The 25,490-nt window shown below is 43.7% G+C and overlaps 1 protein-coding gene and 1 non-coding gene across 16 annotated transcripts in view; one reads left to right on the top strand and one right to left on the bottom strand.

Moving 5' to 3' along the window:
• Window positions 1–5,762, bottom strand: part of CLIP1 (CAP-Gly domain containing linker protein 1) — a 125,531-nt gene extending 119,769 nt beyond the window's left edge. For 9 of the 15 annotated variants that reach the window (XM_023241360.2, XM_023241364.2, XM_023241369.2 and 6 more), the window contains exons 1-2: window positions 5,640–5,719; window positions 4,488–4,553 (exon numbers count right to left, since the gene is read on the bottom strand). The gene's annotated coding sequence lies outside the window, so the exon portion shown is untranslated. Of the gene's footprint in view, window positions 1–4,487; window positions 4,554–5,639 lie in introns of all 15 variants that reach the window. The other 6 variants (XM_023241373.2, XM_023241374.2, XM_023241375.2 and 3 more) reach the window with 3 other exon arrangements.
• Window positions 5,763–22,664: 16,902 nt separating this feature from the next.
• Window positions 22,665–22,852, top strand: LOC111557409. The gene has a single exon (XR_002737456.2). It is a non-coding gene; the product is annotated as a U2 spliceosomal RNA (small nuclear RNA).
• Window positions 22,853–25,490: the final 2,638 nt, after the last annotated feature.

The raw sequence follows: 25,490 nt of genomic DNA, 5'->3' as shown, positions 1-25,490 counted from the left end.
GGCCATAAAAAAATTACCAAGCCTATAAAGTTTATTTATTCTACAGTCTGGAAAAGTCTCAATAGGATCCTTCCTGCCTTAAGGTATTAGAACATAATGTCTCCAATAAGAAATCATTCTTAGAGGAGTAAATCAGTTAAGGCAGAGAAGGCGGAGGTCAAAAGACTTGGTTAAAAGATTTTTAGGGAAATATTCCAATATCTCTTACCTTTCCTGAGAGGAGAGGGGGAAAAATATGCCAAATATTTCAGCGTACTACATGACAAGGGATTTGTAGAATCCGGGGGAAAAAAAACTCATTAAAGTTGCCATCCCTTTATGTATCGAACCCAAACTTTAAATGATTTGCACACCGAACATCTGGATCTTCAGGTCTTTAACTTCAGAAACTAAATCAAGGACTCAGCAATTTTAATTGTAAAAAATGGGCAGTTAAAACTGGGCTTTTATCCAAGCTATACTCAGATATAAGTAAGCAAAAGAGAATACAAATATCAAACCACTTAATTCAAATCACAAGTATATTAGACCTTAGGCTTACATAAAACATTAGGGCAGCAAAATATCTATACTTTCATTATGATTCTGGAGAAGAGGTAGAGAATACATTTCCCCAGGGAAAGAGATACCCAAGAGAGTTCCAACTATGGATCTGTAATGGGGCTACTTCCTCTTTTCAAAGATTTTTCGAAGAATACTTTTAAGATTTTGTTGCTGAACCACTTAAGATAGACAATTAAAAACCAGACCCACCCATTGAGTTAGTGCTAGTGGAATGTGTCCTTCTGGAAGTGCCAGATGGAGATTTAAAAAAAAAAAAAAAAAAGCTCTTTACTAATTGTGGCCAAGATTCCTTGGTACTTGGTGCCAGGACCAGGATATTAACCCAGATGTCCTAGCCAAATTCAAGGTTGGTTAATTACTATCTGCCAAACTTAAAAAAAAAAAAAAAAAAAAAAAAAATCCTTTGTTCCCCTGATTGAAATCTGAAGAGGTCACTCTTACTTGAAATTCTTGTGCAGTACCATCAGTCAATATGTTTTCCCTTAAAAGAGCATTGTAACTCAAATGCTGATTTAAAGCATATGGATTCTCTGAGTTACATCTACATGGGAAACATACACTATGTATGTTAAAAATATGTAAGATACTGTAATAGTTTAAAGCCCCCCTAAGTAGTTATCTAAAAAATTCATATCCAGAGAAATACTGACAATACTTTCCAATTAAGATTGAAGAGACTTACATGAAGGTTTGTATTAAACAGAGATTTTGAACATGAAACTTTTAAGACTAAAAAGGAAGGCTTTGCTGCCAGGAGCACAATTCCAGGAAAAAGCTATATATGCAATGCCAGTTACAAGGCCTCCCAGGGTTGAGCAAAGATCCTGCATACAAATAGCAAAGTATACACACTCACTAGCAAGGCTGAACATCAAGTACTGGTCTGGCCTGCCAGCCATTTAAGGTCCCACAGCCAACAAACTCTGCACATTGCTTAAAATACCATCAAGTAGGGTTCAATTTCTAGCTCTGTACTCACTGGCTGTGTGGCATTTTAGACAAATTAGTAAAATTCTTTGAACCTCAGTTCCCTCATATTTAACTTTTGCTTCAACAAAACCAATAACATGTTATTATTCTGTATCTTTCACTATTTTAAAGTATTTTAATAAACATATTTTAAGGACTATAACCTATATAGTCTTAAATTACCTGCCCCTTCCCAAACTCCCACCTCAGGACCTTTGCACTTACTACTCCTCTTCCTCCTGTGCCCTTCCCTCAAGGATCTACATTCCCTCACTTCCTCTAGATCTCTAAAGTTACACAGTCAGCCAGGTCTCCTCTTGCCATCCTATCTAAAATTTCCATTACCTTCTTGTCCCCAAACTGCATATTTCCCCTTCCCTGACTTTTTTTTTTCTTACCATGTGTCACTGTCCAGCATACATTTTATTAATATGGTTATCGTATGCCTCCCTTACTTGAAGGGGGGGATTCCAAGAGAGCAAAGATTTCAGTTTTATTCACTGCTATATCATCAGCACCCAGGACGGCACACAGCAGTGCTCAATAAATATCTGTTGAGTGAATACCAAATGAGACTTAATACAGCCCACAGATAGGTACTCCAGAGCCCCACCTGCTGCCTTTGGGGAGAATATCACAACACTTCAAAAATACTGTAAAGAACTATAGGCCCGTCACAACTAATCAACACCACTGTCCATTCTTTCTATCTGAAAAACACACTCAACCCCACACCTCATTTGTACAAGGAAAGTCAGAAACTGAAAACTGGGATAAAATAGAAAAATGGAAAGTAGTATGGTTAAAGTACAAAATTTCCTTTCAATGTTAAGAAATATTAAGCCATCTCCACGTAACTTTACCACACTACCCTCTGCTTTTTTCTTGAGCTTTGACTCCTATAAAACCAATCTTAACAACCTATGAACCTCATATTTGCTATCAACTAAGTAATATTTACCGAACACAGGATTCTGCAGAATCCTGCAGAGGATCCTATGAACTGAAATACAAGGGGGTGCCCAACTGGCTCAGTCAGTAGAGTATGCAACTCTTTTATTTATTTAATAATTTAAGCAAGTTTTTTTAAATGTTTGTTTATTTTTGAGAGAGAGTGAGAGAGTACAAGCAGGCGGGGGGTGGGGGTGGTGGGCAGAGAGAGGGAGACAGAATCTGAAGCAGGCTCCAGGCTCTGAGCTGTTAGCACAGTGCCTGACGTGGGGCCCGAACCCAAGAACAGTGAGATCATGACCTGAGCCAAAGTCAGATGAACTTGGACCGAGCTACCCAGGTGCCCCAGTAGAGCATGCAACCCTCGATCTCTGGGTTGTGGGTTTGAGCCCCACACTGAGTGTATAGATTACTTAAAAAAAAGAAAAATCTTAAAAAATAAAATAGCCCCACATGGGGCTCTGCACTGACAACGGGGAGCCTGCTTGGATTCTCTCTCTCCCCCTCTCTGTCACTCCCCCATTCACTCTCTCTATATCAACACAAATAAACTTAAAAAAAAATAAGAATAGGGATCCCTGGATGGCTCAGTCAGTCAAGCGTCTGATTTCGGCTCAGGTCATGATCTGACAGCTCAGAGCCTGGAGCCTGCTTTGGTTTCTGTGTATCGCTCTCTCTCTGCTCGCTCTCTTTGTGTGTGTGTGTGTCTCTCTCAAAAATAAACCTTAAAAAAAATTTTAAATAAATAAAATATAAAGTGAAAAATAAAGTGGAAGGTCCTTACCACATACATTTCCAGAATGGGAAAAAAAAAAAAAAAAATATATATATATATATATATATATATAGCCAGAAATAAATCTACAAATTATAACACCAGGCAGCCAGTAAGTGACAAATTCAAAGATGCCTGCCTCTGTATGGAACACAAGAGGACCAGTTCATCTCTAATTAACCATTTATTGGGCTTAGAATCCCAACAGAGACAGTACTTAAAAAGCAAGGGTCAAGGGGCGCCTGGGTGGCTCTGTCGGTTAAGCATTCAACTCTTGATTTTGGCTCAGGTCATGATCTCACGATTCATGGGATTGAGCCCCAAATTGGCTCCAAGCTAACAGTGGGCAGCCTGTTTAGGATTCTCTCCCTCCCTCCCTCTCTCTGCCTCTATTTCACTCGCACTAAGTGGGGAAACATATTAAAAAAAAAAAGGGGGGGTCAAATATTACTGAGTTACGTTCATGTGAATTTATGCAGGGGTCACATGGGATGCAAGAGACTAAATGTCAGACACTGGGTAAAAAAAAAAAAATGTTTTAAATATAAGAAGGACACCAAATTCTAAACTCCTAAAGAACAGAAGCCAGATCGGCTTATGTTGTGCTTAAGCACAAGCAGAAGCTTAAGCAATTCTTGGAAAGGTAGGGAAGGGCATGATCTTTATCTGCAGACAATACCTACTTGAGGGTCCCACCCAGTTTCGGTTTTCACTCCTTTGAATAAGGGGGCCTAAGATATACTTTACCACATTCTCTGAACCTCAAAAACCCAGCACCAGCCTTGTCCTAGCAATCACCTACTTCCTTTGCTTCAATAAAAGCCAGCCTTTTTCCTTGCCAGAGATTCACTATACGATTCTAATAACTAAGCACCTGGAGTCAATACCTGAGCTCAAATCCTGACACCACCACTGATTAGCTGTATGACCCTGGGCAAGGGACTTGACCTTTCCATGCCTCTTCTGTAAAATGGGGATAATGATAGCACCTTCATTGAGTTAGGATGATTAAGAAGATAAAACATAAAAGACTTGCCCAGAGCCCGACAGAACGAAGCCCTCAATAAATGTTAATTGTTATTATTTCCAGAGGGGAAAAAAAATGCCCCAAGGCTGAGAAGAAACACAACTTGCAAAAGGTCATCATTAAACCCAAAAGTCAAACACATTTGTTCGCCTGACTTGTGGATACCACAGGTTATAGTAATAATGAAATAGTAACACAAACCAGAATCTTAGCCACAACAGCAGCAACACTAATACTGAGCTCCTACTGGCCAGGCGCTGTCCTAACCTAAAACAGGAAGAAGGCAAGGTTGCTTAAAAAAAAAAAAAAAATTCAATTTTCTCCACCCTCCTTTTTAAATACGGTAATTGGCCGCCAAGTTTTTGCTAAAAACAGGCAGGTAGAAGATTACAGACTTGACGTGTAATTTCTTCATACCAAAGAGGTGGGGCTGTGAAGGGAGGAGGGGGTGGTGCTCGGCTCCTGCCAGATGGAAAAGCCACACGAAGTGGAGAAACAGCCGAGTTCAGGGTTTATCCCCAATTCAAAATCACATTTTTGAAGCACAGGACCTCCGAAGTAGGAGGCATCAGAAGGCTGTGCTTTTAAAATAACCTCTAAACAAGTGTCATCTGTCTTCCGAGCGAATCCCCTGCGGAGGGAGAAGGCTCCGGTTACGGGGCAGTGGTGTTATTTCAGAAATCCCGGTCACCTCTTGTCACCCACCTTCTCCGACAATCAGTCCCACCTAGGGGACGCGGGGTGGGGGGACAAAAGCCATAGCCAGCCAGGCCCGAGGCCAGCCGGGCCAGCCCGCCGGCCGGCGCACGCACGGAGGCCACGGCCACGGTGCCCTCCATTCCGGCTCGCGGGCACCCGGTGGCAGGGCCCGAGGAACGCTCGGGAGACCGGCGGCAGAGCCCGGGGGCAACAGGTCCCCCCGGGGCTCGGCCTCCCGGGGGGGGGTCCGGGCCGCCCCAACGCCCACCCCCACCCCCAGGGCCGAGGGGAGCGGAGCGGGGTGCCCGGGAGGGAGCGGCGCCTGGGGCGGCGCAGGGGCAAGGACTCCAAGCTCCATCTTGAGGCGGACGGAGGAAGGGAAGGCCGGGCTCGGCGCTGACAGGGCCGGCCACTTTTCCGGCTCCGGTGGGGGGCACCCCGGGGCCCCCCGCTGGCCTCCGGGGCCACCCGCTCGGGACTCCTCGGATCTCCCCTCGGGAGCGGCCCCGCGAGGGGCACTCGGGGCCCTCCCGGACGCCGGGCCCGGCCCCTCACTGCCCGGCCCGGAGGACGGGAGCTGGCCCGGCCCGGCGCGAGGGGAAGGGGAGGAGGGCACCGGGGAAGGGGAGAGGGCCCGCGCCTCGCCCCGCTCACCGCCGTCTCGGTCGCCGCCAGTCGTCGCCACCTGCCCCACTGCAGCAGCAGCAGCAGCAGCAGCAGCAGCAGCAGCCGCGCGGCCGCCGCCTCCCGGCTCCTCGGCTCGGGGCGGGGGAGAGCGTGACGCGCCGCCGCCGCCGCCGCCGCGGGGCCGGGCAGGCGCGCGCCGCCAGGAGAAGACGCGGCCGCGGCTCCTCCCCGCGCGCTCGGCCGCCGCGCCCGCCCCCGGCCCGGCCCCGCGCCGCGAGCCCCGCGCCCGCCCCCGACCCCGGCCTGAGCCCCGCACCGCCGCCCCTTTGTCTGCACCCGCCGCTGCCGGGGAGCCGATCTCCAGCCGCCCGCCGTCCGGCCCTCAGACTCTATTGAGGACCGGAATGGGAGGAAGGTGTGAAGGAAGACCCAGAGGCCTGGGGCTTCTGGTCATTTCGGTTAGTTGCGCGTTTTCTGAAAAGTGTGCCCAGAATTGGCAAGTCACACCCGAGGGCTCTTTTCAGTGCTGACCGCAGCCTGCTAGCGTGGGGCTGATTGATTCTTTCTCTTTTTCTTTTCTTTTATCTATCTCACCAGACCCAGGGTGAGAAACCCTTGGAAATAAGCTAGGAGGAGCTGCCCACAGCAGGTTAAGTTTAGGGAGTGTCTTCTCTGCCCTCCGCTCCCTCCGGGGAAGGCCCCAGGGTGTGCGGAATCCCTGGAAAAAACTGGAAGGAGCTGCCTACAACAACTGAAGCTTGAGAAGGACCATCTCTGCACTCCCCTTTCCTCCAGGGAAAGACCGGGTGTTAAAAATCCCTTGAAACAAGCCCAGCACTTGCTCCATTCGTTTGAGAAAAGCCTCTTTTATTCGCCCCAGCCGCTTGGACGAAAGCCCTGGTTACTGTCCCGTCCTCCCTCCTCCCCGCAGGGATCTCCTTTAAAAGCTTTTGAAAGGGACTGGAGAGGAGGCAGCAACAGCCTGCTCAGGGCTGCTGCAGCAGAGGGCGGCCAGCATTTCACTCTCATGGACCATGGCAACCCCAGAAGCTTTGTGGCTCCTGGGAGGAATTTGCAGCTGTCAGGGAAGCCCAGGGTTTTGCAGCGACTCAGGGGTGGATAAGGGGCCCAGGGCCCCCTCCTCCCCGCGGTAGAAAAGAATAATCAGGAGGGCGACCTCTTGGCTGAACTTTATTCAAAGCACTGTTCAGCTGGACCAACAGGCTCGCCCAGAGCAAAGGGAGGGAACCACACTGGCATTGCTGGAAGTTCTGAACAAAGTGAATTTACCTGCTGCCCCTTCCCCTCGATTCACGTTTTGAATAACAAAATTTATATTTCTTTAAATTTTTTTTTTAACGTTTATTTATTTTTGAGACTGAGAGAGATGAAGCATGAACGGGGAGGGTCAGAGAGAGGGAGACACAGAATCTGAAACAGGCTCCAGGCTCTGAGCTGTCAGCACAGAGCCCGATGTGGGGCTTGAACTCATGGACCGCGAGATCATGACCTGGGCCGAAGTCGGCCGCTTATCCGACTGAGCCACCCAGGCGCCCCCAAAATTTATATTTCTTAATTCAACACTGCCCTCATTTGCAAGCTTCCAGGTCAAAGTGGTGGGGGCACCCCTGAAATCCAGTATCCATATTCCTAATCTGAAAGGCTCACCTCAACCCCTCATCTGAAGGCTTTTCAGCTGTAATAAGCAACCTATATAATCATAGATGCCATAGAATGAGGTCATTGTTAATGGTGAGGTGCAACTATAATTACTTCTGTTTGTCTCTTTACTCATTCTACTGAGCCTGTCTTTATTTTAAAACACTGATATTTTGTTCCTTATAGGTATTTTTGCATTAATCTCTATTTTTTAATACTGCATTAAAATGTTATTTCTCTAAACTAGTGAGTTTAGTGCCCCTTAAATTTTGTGACCAAGGCCTACCCCCAGCCCTGCCACCTGAACACTGACTGCTCTGTCCCACAGAGTGACGGTGTTAAGACTAAAGAACATGCTCAGGCCTACCTCAAAATAAACATTTACGTTATTCCATTTTTAGATTTAGCCACTGACCCTTTTTAAATGCATATCTTTTGTAAAAGTTTTAGAACAGCTCAATAGACAAGACTTTGGAAGATGGAGGGAAGTAGCAGAAGTAGAAAGCCTGGTAGGGTCTCCCAGATCTTCCTTTTACAAAGTGAGGAAGTTGGGGCACCTGGTAGGCTCACCTGGTGGAGGATGTGACTCTTGATCTCAGGGTTATGGGTTCAGGCCTCATGTTGGGTGTAAAGATTACTTAAAAATAAAAATTTTTTTTTTGGTAATATTTATTTTTGAAAGAGACAGAGTAGAGCAGGGGAAGGGCAGAGAGAGAGGGAGACAGAATCTGAAGCAGGCTCCAGGCAATGAGTGGTCAGCACACAGCCCAATGCAGGGCTCGAATTCATGAACCACGAGATCATGACCTGAGCGGAAGTCACATGTTTAACCCACTGAACCACCCAGGCGCCCCCTTAAAAATAAAATCTTAAAAAAATAAAAATAATGTTTTCTGGGGAAGATGAGGTGGGAAGGTGGGCAGAACAATGTTGCTTTTCATTATAAACTCTCATATGCTTTATTTTTTAAAACCGTGTGCATGCATTTCTTTGATTCCCCCCCACACACACAAAAATTTAAGATCCTCAACTAAAATGAGTAAGGAATATTCTCTATAAAGTGATAGATGTTTGTGGTTTGTTTCTACACAGCTCTTTAGCATTAATTCTTTTTGTGCTAGTTTTCCACAGTACTGCAGGTTTATTATTTTATTACCTGTCTTACTCAGTCTCTACTGGAATGTAAGTTCCAAGAGAGCAAGGATTTGTTGACTCTTACGTATTGCTCTAGCTGCATCCCCAGAATAACACTTGCTTATTAAAAAAGATGGAGTGTTAAGACTTCAGGTTCTAAATAACTGGGGAATTTTCTGCTGTATTTTCTCCTTTTTTTTAAAGGGGAGCCTGAGTGGCTCAGTCGGTTAAGCATCTGACTTCTGCTCAGGTCATGATCTCATGGTTCGTGGGTTCGAGCCCGGTATCAGGCTCTGTGCTGACAGCTCAGAGCCCGGAGCCTGCTTCAGATTCTGTGTCTCCCTCTCTTTCTGCTCCTCCCTGACTCGTGCTCTCTCTCTCTCTCTCTCTCTCTCTCTCAAAAATAAACATTTAAAGAAATTTAATAATTCGTTGCTATTTAGAAATATTTTAAATCTGAAAAAAAAAATTTTTTAAGAAATAGTTTTTCCCGCCATTCAAAAACAACACACACTATAAAATAGTGGTTGGAGAGACCTTTGCAAATTGCTATAAAGATGTGAGGATTTATAGAGCTTCTGAAATAGAAAATGAAACAAAGTCCGTCAAAACAAAAACATCCCTTAAATTAAAAGTAAATTTTCTTTCTCTTTCTCTTTTTTCTTTTCTTTAAGTTCCTGAACCATGATAGATAATTAAATAATAATAATTAAATTATATACTTATATAATAATTTAAAATGTAACTCATAAGAGATAGTCCATGATGAAAATAATCTTTAATGATCTAAATAATCTTTATTTAAATGAAAATAATCATTTTCACCATGTTATTTTTTTTTTAATTTTTTTTCAACGTTTTTTTATTTATTTTTGGGACAGAGAGAGACAGAGCATGAACAGGGGAGGGGCAGAGAGAGAGGGAGACACAGAATCGGAAACAGGCTCCAGGCTCTGAGCCATCAGCCCAGAGCCTGACGCGGGGCTCGAACTCACGGACCGCGAGATCGTGACCTGGCTGAAGTTCGACGCTTAACCGACTGCGCCACCCAGGCGCCCCCTATGTTATTTTTTAAATCACATCTAGTTTTATTAGTGTTATTTCAGAAACCAGAGTCAAATTAGTTTCATTCATCCAAAAAATATTTACTGAACCCCTACTGTGTCCCAAGCACCGTGCCAGGTTTGGGAAGGGACAGCAGAGAAGTCCTGTCCTCCAGCCTTGACTTTTACTGCTATCTGGTTTGCTAAGTCAAGGTGTAGTAATCGCTGTTCCATGAATTCGCTGGCTTTATGCCCACAGTGGGTATAATGCACCAGTCCATGCCTTTTGTCAGTTTCATTCAGCTCTGCCAAAAATTTAGAGAGAAAATTACAAAATGAGATACGGGAAAAACATTTAAGTTAACTTTAATGTTTAAGGAAATATTTACATTCCCTTGCAAAGGTAAGGACCTATGGCTGGTTTGTTTAATGAGAAAGTGGCTATCCCATATATATACTGAATCATTATGCTGTGCACCTGAAATGAATATAATGTTATATGTCAACAACAGCTCAAAGGCGGGGCGGGGTGGGGGGGGGGGGATACTAATCCGGAGCAAAACAGTCTTCAACATCAAAGAAAGGACACAGAAAATAAATCCCACAATATATGATGAAGCAGACACACACTATTTGGGGCCAAAAAGTAATTTTATCACTGAATCAATGAAGACTGCATAGGGGCATCTGGCTGGCTCAGTCCATAGAGCATATGACTCTTGATCTCAGGGTCATGAGCTTCTAGCCTCACATTGGGTGTGGAGATAAATTAAAAAAAAAAAAAAAAAAAAAAAGACTGCTATATCTACTTTATACAAAGAACACTGACAGGGGGCACCTAGCTGTCTCAGCTGGTAGAGCATGCAATTTTTGGATCTCAGGGTTGTAAGTTCAAACCCCACTTTGGGTGTAGAGATTACTTAAAAAGATCGAAAGAAAGAAAGAAAGAAAGAAAGAAAGAAAGAAAGAAAGAAAGAAAAGGAAGAAAGGAAGAAGAAAGCTGATGAAAGAAAGAAGAAAGAAAGCAAGCTGATGATAGTGGTTCCATGGAATTTTTCAAAAAGCGAAATGCAAGAATGACAAGCTAAATTTAAATTCCTGTCATCACTTCTCAAAGGGAGCCATCTTGTGACAACAAAAGCTGTATTGTACACGTCGAGTTAACAAAGAACAGTATCAGTAGGGCGCCACACATCATGATGTAAACTGTATTTAAGGCCTTCTAAATAGACTGGTGCTTTGAGTGCATGTAGTTTCATGATGAGGGGGTTGAATAAGATGACGTATAAAGTTCCTACCACAAACATTTTTAAGATTCTGTGACTTTTCTCCAGTAAAGCAAAACATTTGTGAAATCGGCGGTTGATGCAGCCGTTCAAACCTATTTCAATAAATATTTGTTGGGGCACCTGGGTGACGCAGTCGGTTAAGCGTCCGACTTCAGCCAGGTCACGATCTCGCGGTCTGTGAGTTCGAGCCCCGCGTCGGGCTCTGGGCTGATGGCTCAGAGCCTGGAGCCTGTTTCCTATTCTGTGTCTCCCTCTCTCTCTGCCCCTCGCCCATTCATGCTCTCTCTCTGTCCCAAAAATAAATAAACGTTGAAAAAAAAAATTAAAAAAAAATAAATATTTGTTGAGTGCATGAAAAGCTGCTTCTATCTCCAGCAAAAATCAAGCACACTCAAACAAATACATGTATACCCATGTTCACAGCAGCACTATTCACAGCAGCCAAAAGGTAGAAACAAGCCAAATGTCCATCAGCAGATGAATAGGTAAAGTATGGTACATAAATACAATGAAATATTGTCCAGCCAAAAGAAAAAATAATAAACTACTGACCCACGCTACAATCTGGATGACCCTTGAAAGTATGATGCTAAGGGAAAGAAGCCAGACAAAAAGGCACATATTGTGCCTCTGTTTATATGAAATATCGGGAATAGGTCAACACATAGAAATAGAAAGTAGGTAGTGGTTGCCAGAGGCCGAGGCACCAGCTTAATGGGTGCTGATCTCCTTTTGGAGTGATATAAATGTTTGAAACTAGACAGCTTTGGTGGTCGCACGACATTGTGAATGTACTAGATGCTACTGAGTTGTGTGCTCTAAAATGGTTAATTTTACGGGGCACATGGTCGGTAAAAGCATCGTTGGTTAAGCGTCCAACTTCAGCTCAGGTCCTGATCTCACGGCTCATGGGTTCGGGCCCCATGTCGGGCTCTATGCTGACAGCTTGGAGCCTGGCGCCTGCTTGGGATTCTGTGTCTACCTCTCTCTGCCCCTCCCCCACTCACACTCTGTCTCTCTCTCTCCCTCAAGAATAAACATTTAAAAGAATATTTAATAAAAACAAAATGGTTAATGTTAATACCAGATTAAAACTAGTTTATTTAACTCTGTAGTACTATATTAACCTCCCTGACTTCATGCCTCACGGGCTACATGAGGATAAGTGTGTGTGTTTTCTGGGTGTGTTTGTTTCTTGTGAACAGGTCAGTTGGATACACTTGGGATACTCTTAATGGTGTCAATGGGACAGTTCTCAGGCTTTCCTGGAGGAAATAGTTTCAACAACAAAAAAGAAGAGGCATAACTGTGTATAATATGCCATTTTTAATTTTTTTTTTTTTTTTTTTTGAGAGAGAGAGACAGACCGATAATGGGAAAAGGACAGAGAGAGAGGGAGACACAGAATCCAAAGTGGGCTGCAGGCTCTGAGCTGTCAGTGCAGACCCCGACGCAGGCCTTGGACTCGGGACTGGCGAGATCGTGACTTAGGTCGAAGATGGACGCTTAACTGGCTAAGCCGCCCAGGCGCGCCCTTTTTTTAAATAAGAAAGGGAGAGGTGTCTACACAAATGTTTAATGGAAGTATTTACGTAAAGCAAAATATTAATATGCTTTTCTTGTCTTTTGTCATACATGAGCTTGAGCCTAGACAGCCTAAGGCATCCACTTGCAGTGACTGAGATGGGAGGAGTTTAAGTTGGGTTGTTACCTGAGAAGAGCAAAGAAAAAGAAGGAATTTAATATTCAGGTTTTGACCTTTATTGAGAGGTAATTCGTTTACCCTACAATTCACCCATTTAAAGCATACGATTCAATGGTTTTTAGTATATTACATTATTAATTTTTTAATTGTGGTAAAGAAAACATAGAACAAGAATTTGCCATTTTAACCATTTTTAAGTGTATGACTCGGGGACATTAGTTGCAGTCACCATGTTGTGCAACCCAAAACAGAATTTTGCAGAGAAGAATGGCTTGATAGTCCAGCATTGTCAAGTGAGAAAGGATTATCAAAAACTCCTTTACCTCCCATGTGTCATACCAAGGGCCTGGAAGACTTTCGACTTTCTGCTGTGTTGCACAGAAAAAACCCTGGTCTAGCATTAAGGCTTAGCCAGGAGGCTGGAGATGGGAAGAGAGGGGTTGTGGCAGAGAAGAACAAAGAGAGAAGGCTGTACTTCCAGGCCTGGGAGTTGATGAGGAAGAAATGAAGAAGAGAGTCAGGGGAGGACGACAGATCCACAGGTTAACATCTAGGGCAAAGAAGAGAAGCCTTTGTCCCCAGTCTACATTTAAGAGTCTGGAAGAAACCCCTTAGGCAGCGTGGTAGCTCCACGCCGACATTGTTAGCAAGATGGCCGCCAAGGTCAGGCACGAGGAAGATCCGGTTTGCGCTTCTGGGCCTCCCTTGGACGCTCGGTGGCATGAATGGCCGGTTGAGTGTGTGTGTGTGCCTGCTCTGGGAGCCACTGTGGCAGCATCGCAGCGTGGCAGAGGCTCAGAGGTGCCTGCTGTGTGGGTGGGAGGAGGGGAGGCTGAGTCAGCGGGAGGAGGCACAGAGTCCTAACTGAGCCAAGAAAGAGCATATGTGAGTTGCAGACTCCAAGCACACACTTGGACACAGAACCAGCACAGCCACCCGCCCAAGAACTCAGCTGTGGCTGACATTACCGATTGCCTCCCCAACATCCCTTAGCCCTTTTTTTTTTTTTTTACCTAATAAACCCTGATTATATTTGACATGGCAATGTGCCCAAGAATTTATGCTCACTTACTCAGACTTTCCCTAAGAAAGTCAGCTAGAGGCACTTCTGGGAAAGCTTTTCCTTCCCTGTTAAATGGAGACAAACACAGATGTGCTGTCTGGAGCCAAAGCAGCTATGTTGTTACCCCGAGGTAATTAATGAGCATGAAGGCAAAACCCAACAGGCCAAGGTGGCCAAACAGAAAGACTGAAAAATTCCTCTCCTGGGAAGACACCTATTCATCAGGGGCAAATATTTGATAAGAACCAAAACAGCTATTTAGAACAATAAAATAAATATTCAAGGGCTAACAGACTGGTTGAAAAGGAACTTTATGAAGAAACTAGAAATGGTTACTGAGGATTTTCATTGCTTTTCTGTATGTTGTGTGTAACTGTATCTTACTCCAAATTCTTCATAAAACGTACACCACTTGTTAATGCTTTGTGAATTTGAAATTTGCTTTTGGGGGGCACCTCGGTGGCTCAGTCAGTTAAGCGTCCGATTTCGGCTCAGGTCAGGACCTCGTGGTTCGTGAGTTCGAGCCCCACGTCAGGCTCTGTGCTGACAGCTCAGAACCTGGAGCCTGCTTCGGATTCTGTGTCTCCCTCTCTCTCTGCCTCTCCCCTACTCGCATTCTGTTTGTCTTTCTGTCTCAAAAATGAATAAACATTAAAAAAAAAATTTTTGCTTTTGGGAGATGCCACATAGTTCTGAGTCCTGCTCCTAGGTAAACATGGTTCAGGAGAGACAAAAAGCTGCTTCTACGAGTTTTTCCTCAGTGGAGAGTCCTCGAGTGACCCTTGAAGTTTTGTAATGCACATAATCCGTCTACAAGCACGTGTAGTATTTTCACATACAAATCATCTCATTGTTCTGAACTTTGCTAGAGAAGGTAGGTTATCATATTCTTGTTGATATTTTTAATTGTTTTTAACATTTATGCATTTTTGAGAGATGGAGAGAGAGCGTGAGTGGGGGAGGGGCAGAGAGAAATGGAGACACAAAATCCAAAGCAAGCTCCAGGCTCTGAGCTGTCAGCACAGAGCCCGATGAGGGGCTCGAACCCATGGACCACGAGATCATGACCTGAGCTGAAGTCAGGCGCTTAACTGACTAAGCCACCCAGGCACCCCTACCATATTGTTGTTTAACTTTTGGCATACCTGGGTAGGTCTCAGATTGAACATTAATGCCAACCATATGAATTATATACTTTTTCTCCAGTATCTTCAACCTATTTGTCTCTACCGACTCCTTGTTAACATGTAAATATATTCAAGCTCCCTTATCTTAAAAACAAAGTGAGGGGTGCCTGGGTGGCTCAGTCGGTTAAGCGTCTGATTTCAGCTCAGGTCATGATCTCACAGTTTGTGAGTTCAAGCCCCAAGATGGGCTCCATGCTGACAGCTCAGAGCCTGGAACCTGCTTCACATTGTGTGTGTGTCTCTCTCTCTCTCTCTCTCTCTCTCTCTGCCCCTCTTCCACGCATGATGTCTCTGTCTCTCTCTCTCTCTCAAAAATAAATAAACATTAAAAAAATAAAAAAACAAAAAACAAAGTGAAACAGAACAAGACTCTCCTTCAACACATCTGCACTTTCCCAGCCAAGTTTCTTGAACAAGCTTTCTATGTCTGATGTCCCTGTTTCCCCATTGCAATCTGGCTTTTGCCCACATTGCTTAGAAGTTGTTATTGCCAATATCATCGATGACCACTGGGTCATTTAGTGAACCAAGTGACGTGGCTATTACTGATCACTCCGGCAATAGGAGTTTCAGCTGAGCAGTGGAGGCAAGAATTTCACCTACTTGATCTATTAGCAGCATCTTCACTGTTGGCTATTCCCTCTGTGGTATATTGCAAAAAGCAGCGACAATTATTCATGCCAAAATCCATTGGAAGAGCTACCTAGATAACCTGTAACTTGCTGCAGTTAGGGACTCTCAGGGAGCCCCACTGAGACCAGAAGAACTACCCAAATAAGCACCGTCTAAACTTCCAACCTACGGAATTATGAGCTAAATAAATAGTTGCAGTTTTAATCCCCTGTCTTGAGATGGATTGTTACTTAGCAATAGCTAACTGATACATCCTCCTTTCATATCTGTGTCTCATCCTGTGTCTTCTACAGTATCACACCCTTCTTGTTTTCTTCCTTCTTCACTGGCTATTCCTCCTCAATCTCTTTTTCAAGACTCTCTCTACCTACTCCTTAATATTGATGTGCCTCAGGGATCTGTTCAGTTCCCTCTTTTCTTGCCACCCATTTTTTTCTCTGTATAACCCCACCAGTTTACTTATTTTCGATTACTATCTCTGTACAAACAATTGCCAGATCCACATCTCCAGCCCTTAATTCTTGAATTTCAAATTGGTATGTACAAATGGATGTTGGAGGGGCGCCTGGGTGGCTCAATCGGTTAGGCCTCTCTGACTCTTGATTTCAGCTCAGGTCATGATCTCACAGCTCCTCCTGACCTTGAGATTATTAAATATTAAAATATTAACAAAATATTAAAATATGAAATATTAAAAAAAATTTTAACATTTATTTATTTTTGAGACAGAGAGAGACAGAGCATGAACGGGGGAGGGTCAGAGAGAGGGAGACACAGAATCTGAAACAGGCTCCAGGCTCTGAGCTGTCAGCACAGAGCCCGACGCGGGGCTCGAACCCACGGACCGTGAGATCATGACCTGAGCCAAAGTCGAACGCTTAACCAACTGAGCCACCCAGGTGCCCCAAAATATGAAATATTTTTAAAACAACCAAATGGATGTTGGATATCTCCACTTCAATTTATTCAGTAAATATTTATTATGTCATAGACACAAACTACACATATTCAGGACAGAACTCCTAACTCCTCCCGTACCTACTTAATTCCTTAATTCCTATCCATGTGCAAGCAGGTCAAATTCTTGCAGTTAATCACCAAGTTCTGTCAATTCTATCATATTTGTTGTAGATCCATCTATACCTCTCTCCCCTTCCTGCCACTGGAGTCTAGACCACCATTATTATGGGACAGTTGCAATGCAGAAAGTAATGTCCTTCCTTCTGGATAACAGCAACGTTTGACTGTTGGTCTTCCTGACTCATGTTATTGACTTTCAATCCCTTATCTGCCTTGTTATCAGAGAGACCTTTTTTTAAGGCAGAGGTGACAGGGGCATCTGGGTGGCTCAGTCAGTTAAGCGTCCGACTTCGGCTCAGGTCATGATCTTGCAATTCACAAGTTCAAGCCCTGTGTTGGGCTCTGTGCTGACAGCTCGGAGCTTGGGTCCTGCTTCAGATTCTGTGTCTCCCTCTCTCTCTGCCCCTCCCCCACTTGCACTCTGTCTCTCTCTCTCAAAAATAAACATTAAAAAAATTGAAAAAATAAATAAAGGAGACTGCTCTGTACTAAATAACTACAAAATATTGATTAAGTAAATTAAAGAGTAAATAAATGAAAAGTCCCATATTCATGCATTGGGACACTTAGTATTAAAATGGTGAATCCCCTTGAAGCTTCCCAGATTTAACACAATTCCTATCAAAATCCCAACCAGACTTTTTCAGAAATGGAAAAGTTGATCCTAAAATTCTTAGGGAGACGACGAGGGGCTCAAACTCACGAACTGAGAGATCATGACCTGAGGTGAAGTCGGTCGCTCAACCAACTGAGCCACCCGGTGCCCCTCTTGCCACTGCCTTCTTAAATCTTAGGAGAATCATAGAAAAGAGATGAAAATAAGGACAAAAAGAACAGGAGTGGTGCCAACAGGGTACTTTTTTTTTTCCTTTCCCCATGGTGTATATTTGGAGGTTGGAAGGCAGATAGAACACCTGCCTTTATTAGAGAAAATAAACCTTAAAGTAACTTCAGAGGGGATACTGATAAGGTGCAGGACCCTGGGAAAGCTGATCACTGGAGACACCGGGTACTGCAAACAATGGGAATGAATTCCGGCAGGGCCTCGTGTCACTGGACACTTGTGGCCACTTTAGGAGTCTCTTCTTTCTTCCACAGGGTATCTTTTTTTAGCCAGGTTTGGGCCTTTGTATTCCTTCCTGAAGTTTCTAAATCCCAACAGGATGATCCGATTGGCTCAGCCTAGGTCGCCAGGCTGTGTTGCGGATGCCGGGGATCCAGGAGAGGGCACAGCGCTGCCTCTTTGGTTCCCTATCGGGAAAAGGGGCTTAGGAATTAGCTCAAGATTCCCCAAGTTGGAATGGCGTTTGGATTCTGGGCAGCCAGAAAGGATAAACGTCTACGTCCCTTTCTAAGAGCAAAACATTTCAGTTCAAAGCAGTCGTAAGGACAACTACTGTATGTGAATCGATATCTCATCAGTCAAAATGGTTAGGGTACAATGTCCACCTTCCCCAAATGTTAAGGATGACAGTTGCTTGCCAGGGATTTTCATGTTGTTCCCCTCGGGAAGACATTCCATCACTTAATGAGTTTAATGAGATTTTTTTTTATTTCTTAGATTATCGTTATTCTATCAAAAATCATAAACAGGGATTAGAACCAATCACATCAAATCTTCCATTTTACTGTTTGTCCACGGGGCCCTAGGACCCACAAGTCTTCTCGGCATCCTCAATTTTCTAAATGTGGTACCACGGTGCTTTTTCCTTTGTAACTATGTGGACACCATAAAAGCAAAAATTAGCACCTTTGGTGGGGAAGTTAATTTTAGTTCAGAATGTTCCTTTTGTCATTACAGAGCAAGGCTTCAGGCTGCTAAAGTTAATTCTCATTTCTGCGTTTATTTCAAGGAGCTTAAGTGCAAAACAAAATTAGTTTGTATTTTTTTCCATTCTATAATCTTTATATAGTGCTTCTGGTTTGGCAGTACAAATACAAACAAATGATCAACGACCACACACGCACACACACACACACAGGCTTTAATGCTAAACGCATAAAGTCGTAAGACAAATTCTAAGTGATTGATTTACATATGACATCTCCTTCAGAAAACAGAGCAAATGAAGATGGTCAAATAGTGTTGCTCAAGAGGAAGAAAAATACAACCTCTTCTGTGCAGAAAACTTGACTTTCCAGCTACTCCTACCTGTAAAAATTTGCCTTAGAAAACTACCTGCCAGGCGGCATCTGAGTGGCTCAGTCGGTAGAGGGTTGAGTGTCTGCTTAGGCTCAGGTCATGGTCTTGCGGTTAGTGAGTTAGAGCCCTGCACTGGGCTCCTTGCTGACATCTCGGAGCCTGGAGACTGCTTCCAGATTCTGTGTCTCCCTCTCTCTCAGCGCTCTCTCTCAAAAATAAATAAACATGAAAAAGAGAAAAGAAAAGAAAAAAGAAAAGAAAAGGAGAGGATTGGAGAGAAGAGAAAACAAAAAAGAAAAGAGAAAAGAAAACCACCTGCCAGGAAAGCCAGCCACTTATATTTTCCATGTCTTCAAGCTAAAAATACACCCAGAGTGTTAGCAAGCAATAAGGCACTGCTCCAGATCTTTGCATCTGAACAGCAACGGCTAGTTACTTGTAATACTGTATCCTTCTGAGGACAGGAAGTAAAGTGTTATTATCCCCACTTCACAGATCAGGGAACTGAGACCAGGTAAATTAAAAGCTCAATGCTACTGGAGTCAGCCACAATCAAAACTTAAAGAATTCATAGGCCTTCCTACAAAACTGATGAGTGTGCTTTTCTGTAATCAGATTCTTGGCAACTGTTCGGTTGAACCACATGAAATTGCTAGCATTTGATTATTTTGGGGTACAAAAATGGCAACCTCAGGGGCACCTGGCTGGCTCAGTAGAGCACGTGACTCTTGATCTTGGCGTTGTAGGTTTGAGCCCCATGCTGGGTGTAGGGATAACTTAAAAAATAAAATCTTAGAAAAAAAAAAAAGCACAACTTCATATGGTTTAACCTAATAATAATTTGCTCACACTTACCGTGGCATGGTATCTGTGTGAAACCCAAAGCAGTGTATCTCCTTTCTTTGTAGCATTATCCAAAACGTAAGGTCCTTCACAGTCCTTTGCTTGACTCTTAGGTAAGTTGAGATGGTACACGTTATATGTTGAACCACTGCCCCTTGTCTGAACTATCTATTGCTGTGTAACAAATTGATCTGAAACTGCAGTGGCTTAAAACCATAAAGATGATCTCACACAGTTTCTGAGGGTCAAGGATCCAGGAAAGGCTTAACCAGATCTTTCGGGTCAGAGGCTCTCATGACATTGCAATCAAGACATCAGCTGGGGCTGTAGTCATCGGTGGGCTTGACTGGGGCTAGAACATACATTCTCAGTGGGGTGGTGGTGGGGGTTTACTTCCCCCAAGGGAGTGAGAATTTGTTCTTAAGCGTGGGGGCAAAACAAAACAATCTCAGATATTACAGTGATTTGTGGCCCTCTAAAGCTCAACCTTGTCTGACAAAATCTTACTCTTTAGTAATTACTTTCTCTTATTAGAGGGAAATTAAATAATTAATATGAGTATATTGAAAGTTTAATATAATTTAACATTTCTCTTTAAGGGAGCGTCTTAATCTGTTTGGGCTGCTATAATAAAAGACCACAGTCTGAGTGGCTTATAAAACACAGAAATGTATTTCTTACAGTTATGGAGGCTAGAAGTCCAAGATCCGATCACCCGTAGATTCAGAATCCAGTGACGGCCTGTCTCCTGGCTCGTGGCTGGCATTCCCTCTCTTGTGTCCTCACATGGCAGGAGTGTGGGAGCTCTTCGGGGGTCTCTTTTTTAAAGACCCTCATCCCATTCATAAGGACTCTACCCTCATGGCCTAATTACCAAAGGCCTCACCTCCTGATATCACCATCTTGGGACTTCAACATATGAATTCTGGGGGGACACAAACATTCCATCTATAGCAGGGGGTGATAATAAAAAAACAGGGGGTGCCTGGGTAGCTCAGTTGGTTGAGCATCTGACTCTTGGTTTTGGCTCAGGTCATAATACCAGGGGTATAGGATCAAGCCCTGAGTGTCGGGCTCTGCATGAGTGTGGAAACCGCTTAAGATTCTCTCCCTCTCTCTCTCTCTTTCTCTCTCCCTCTCCCTTTCTTGAGTACACTCTCTCCCTTTCTAAAAAAAGAAAAAAACAAAAACAAAAAACAAAAAACAAAAAACAAAACCTAAACCTGGTAAGTTACACAAGGCTAGAGGATCCTTTCCCGATAGGGCTTGCTCCCATGGCTGCTGGTAGGGAGCCCAGACACTTGCCATGCAGGCCTCTCTTCCAGCTTCTTCTGTCCTCACAACCTGGCAGCTGACGTTCCCCAGGATGAGTGATCTAGGACAGTGAGCAAGGAGGGAGCTGCAATGTTTTCTATAATCTGGTCTGGAGTTCATCCCCTCACCTTTATAAAACCTATTCATTAGTAGTAAGTCACTCAACCCAGTTCACACTCAAGGAAAGAGGAAGTAAGCTCCCTCTTCTGAAGACAGGGGGTCAAAACACATATAGACTGCTTTAAAACTGCAACATACCCTAACACAAGACATTTTAAGATCTTTATAGGGCTCAGGCATTCTACCTTTTTTTTTTCAATGTTTTATTTATTTATTTTGAGAGAGAGAGAGAGAGAGAGAGAGAGAGAGAGAATCCCAAGCAGGCTCTTTGCTGTCAGCACAGAGCTCAACTCGGGGCTCAATCTCATGAACTTCGAGATCATGACCTAAGCCGAAATCAAGAGTCGGGGCTCAACCAACTGAGCCACACAGGCGCCCCAGACATTCTACCTTGAGGGGGCATCCCCCACCCCAGCCCTCATATTCTCTGCATACTTGTCAACATTTGGTATGATCAGACGTTCAAGTATTTGACCATCTGAAAGATTCGAAATCATCTCTTGTGGTTTTAATTTGCATTTTCCTTCTTGCTAATGAGCTTCAGAATCTTTCCATATGGCTACTTGATGTATCTGCTTATGTGGATTGCCTCTTTATATCTTTTGTACATTATTCTGTTGGATTGTCTTTCATTTTTTTAAAGTGATTGCAGAAGTTCTTGATATATTCTGGATATACGTATAAATTTTTTTCCCAGTCTATGGCCTATTTTTTCCACTCTTTAAGAAATAGTGCTGTTCAATGGACAGATTTTTTTTTTATTTTTTTTTTTCATTTATTTGTTTTTGAGTGACAGAGAAAGCACAAGTGGCGAGGGGCAAAGAGAGAAGGAGACAGAATCCAAAGCAGGCCAGGCTCTGAGCTGTCAGCACAGAGCCCCACACGGGGCTCGAACTCACAAACTGTGAGGTTATGACCGGAGCCAAAGTCGGACGCTTAACTCACTGAGCCACCCAAGGGCCCCTCAATGAACAGATGTTTTTAAAACTCTAGGTCACATGGGGCGCCTGGGTGGCGCAGTCGGTTAAGCGTCCGACTTCAGCCAGGTCACGATAGTTCGAGCCCCGCGTCAGGCTCTGGGCTGATGGCTCGGAGCCTGGAGCCTGTTTCCGATTCTGTGTCTCCCTCTCTCTCTGCCCCTCCCCCGTTCATGCTCTGTCTCTCTCTGTCCCAAAAATAAATAAACGTTGAAAAAAAAAATTAAAAAAAAAAAAAACTCTAGGTCACAAAGTATTCCCTTATATTTTCTTTTAAGTTTATTTATTTATTTTGAGACACAGAAAGAAAGAGAGAGCTCAGGTGGGGCAGAGAGGGAGGCAGAGAGAGAGAGAGAGAGAGAGAGAGATCCCAAGCAGGCTTCGCACTGTCAGAGCAAAGCCCAACAGAGGGCTGGAACTCACGGGTCATGAGATCATGACCTGAGCTGAAACCAAGAATCTGATGTTTAACCGACTGAGCCGCCCAGGTGCCCTTCCCCTATAGTTTCTTATAAAAGTTTTTAGGTTTTGCTTTTTACATTAAATCTTTTATTCTCCTCGGGTAGATTTTCATGCATGAAGTGAGGCAGAGAACCAAAAGTGTTTAAACTTGCGTGTGTATCGCAACTAACAATATATATATTTCCTCGATGATATAAAATTTAACATATATGCATATAATTTAACATGTGTATTGTTACAATATGATAGTTAACATATATTATGTATACATGTTATATATGTATTAATTTATATAGAAATACATACAGACCTTCCTCGACTTAGATGAGGTGACATCCGGATAAACCCATTATAAGTTGAAAATATCGTAAATCAAAGTTGCATTTAATATGCCTAACCTATCGCTTCTCGGCCTTTTGGCTAAGATCAAGTGTAGTATCTGTTCTTATCAGTTTAATATGCCTAACCTACCGACCACTGTAGCTCAGCCTGGCCCACACTAAACATGCTCAGAACACTGACACGAGCCTCCAGTTGGACACAATCATCTGCCACAAAGCCTATTTTATAAGGAAATTTTGACTGTCTCCTGTAATTGACTGAATCCTGTACTGAAAGTGACAAACGGGGCGTGTGTTGCAGGTGGCTGTCCGTGTACCACCGTTGACCCTCCCAACCGCGGGGCTGACTGGGAGCTGCGGCCTCTGCCCAGCATCGCGGGACATGTCCCGCGCTAACCCGGGACGAAACCCAGATTCCAGATTCGAAGTATGGTGTCTACTGAACGTGTGTTCCTTTCCCACGACCGTAAAGTAAAAAAAAAAAACTGTAATTCAAACCATAATAAGTTGGGGACTGTAATATACGCTAACATACATATATTCATACGCATACTCTTCAGTCAACACATACGTTAGGGAGTTAGCTATATCTGTTTCCAAATCAGAAGATACAGAATGTTTCATTTCTTTTTCAGTTACTGCATTGCAGGGTCATGAGCGCAGTACAATTTACCCAGGCTCCTACTGATGGACATTTAGGTTACTTTTGGTGTTCGCTATTACACGTACTGTTCCAATCAATACAAAGTGTATGCACACATATGGTGCTAAACAACGAAATTCAGTAAAACTCCTATTGGCTTTATTCGACAATTCATGAATTAGGCAGCATCCAATCTAGAAGGAATGAGCTCCGAGGAGCTGCACAAAATGGAAAGCTTTTACAAGCAGAAGGGGCAGGAAGAAACTTTGAGCATAGCCTGCATCGTTTCTGGCAAGGTCACCTTCCTATGGCGGACTGCAGGGGTCTGCCCGTATTACCTCATTAATATTCACCAGGTAATTCCAGCCTGAGGCGGTCAACGGGTTACATCCCTGGGAGGGGCTGAAACTGCAATTAGATCAGGTATTAAGTTTTGGCTTGCTGACATGGATTTAGCACAAGTGACTCCTTTTTGGGGCCTGTTGTTTCTTTTTTAACAATTGCATTATACAAATGTATCTGTAGGATTAATTCTTAGATTATAGACGCTAAATCGAAAGTATGCACATAGAAATTTCTTTTTTTAGTTGCCCTCCAAAAGAGATTGTACCAATTCACATCCCTCCCAACAATGTGTGAGAACGTCTGTCTGCCTCTGCCCACCCGCCACCCGCCCCCCGCCCCCTTGAATCTTTCCTAAATGCAGAACCAATATTCCTCCATCACAGACCAGGCCATCAGAGGCTACCTGGAAATAACAATGCATCTGTTCCTGCCAGATACAGCTATTGGAGTCCCAAATGAAATTTCTAAAGTGAAAAGAAGAGTCCTTAAATCTGCTGAGGCTGCTCCTATGTTAAGGTTCATACTCTGTTCAAAAATTCTCCTACATTTGAATAGCGTTTACATCAGTAAGCATGATTTCAGCACCTCCTCCAAATGAGCCTCGCTTAAAGAATCGGAAATTTTTTGGTCACAAAACAAGAAGTTTGGAGCGGGGTTGGGCTTCAAGGGTGGGTTGATGCAGTGACTCAACAATTTTCTCAAGCACCCAAAACACTTTCTTCACTTTCACTGCTACCTGCAGTCTGTTTCATCCTAAGACTGGTTGTAAGATGTTGCCAGAGCGATGGATATTATACGTTTCCTCATTCATGTTCTCAGGTGGCCTTCTAAACACACACACACACACACACACACACACACACCACCCTCCAGCATGCCTCTCTTAGCCTCTGATTGGCCCAAATTGGCCCACGTCTGCCCATTCTGAACATACCATAATCAGGGTAAAGTGAGTATTGCATTCTCTATATTCACTACACTGGTTTGATTTTCTTTTTCTTTCTTTTTTTTTTTTCACCTTTATTTATTTATTTATTAATGATTTATTGTCAAGTTGGCTAATATACGTTATATACAGTAGAGTCTTGGCTTCTGAAGTATATCTCCTGTTCCTCGTCACTTACATATAGCACCCAGTGCACATCCCAACAGGTGCCCTCCTCAATGTCCATCACCAGTTTTCCCCGCCCCCCCCCAATCAGCCCTCAGTTTGTTCTCTGTATTTAAGAGTCTCTTATGGTTTGCTACCCTCTCTGTTTGTAACTTATTTTTCCTTCCCTTCCCCTATGGTCTTCTGTTAAGTTTCTCAAATTCCCCATATGAAGGAAAACATATGGTATCTGTCTTTCTCTGACTGACTTATTTCACTTAGCATAATTCCCTCCAGTTCCATCCATGTTGTTGCAAATGGCAAGATTTCATTCTTTTTCATCGCTGATAGTATTCCATTGTGTGTGTGTACATATATATACACACACACACATCTTCTTTATCCATTCATCATACATTGGTTTGATTTTCAAAGACTATCACAGAGACTATTAGATGTCCCTCCCCACCTCCCGCCAAAAAGCCATTCTCCCCTGTTTCTGTACCTGATTTTTCCTGGCATATGGTCATCCACAATGAAGACTTATATTTCCAAGCTGCATGAGACTAAGTTCTAGCCAAGCTGAAGTAGCCTGTGGAAACATTTGGAAGTCTTCTTAAAGGGAGACAGCAAACTCTTACCCTTCCTTTCTACTTCATGCTGACCTGAATACACACATGATGGCTGGAGCTGCAATCACTAAGTTGACCCCGAATGGAAAACCACTCGTGACTGACAGAGCACCAACAAAGAAGGGCAGTGGGTCCCTGATAATGGAGGTCTGTAAGCATACCAATCGACTAACCG

The sequence above is a fragment of the Felis catus genome, chromosome D3, assembly GCF_018350175.1.
Source record: "Felis catus isolate Fca126 chromosome D3, F.catus_Fca126_mat1.0, whole genome shotgun sequence".
Taxonomy (NCBI): domain Eukaryota; kingdom Metazoa; phylum Chordata; class Mammalia; order Carnivora; family Felidae; genus Felis; species Felis catus.
The sequence above is the reverse complement of the archived record's forward strand: the minus strand, read 5'-3'. Positions and strand labels throughout refer to the sequence as shown.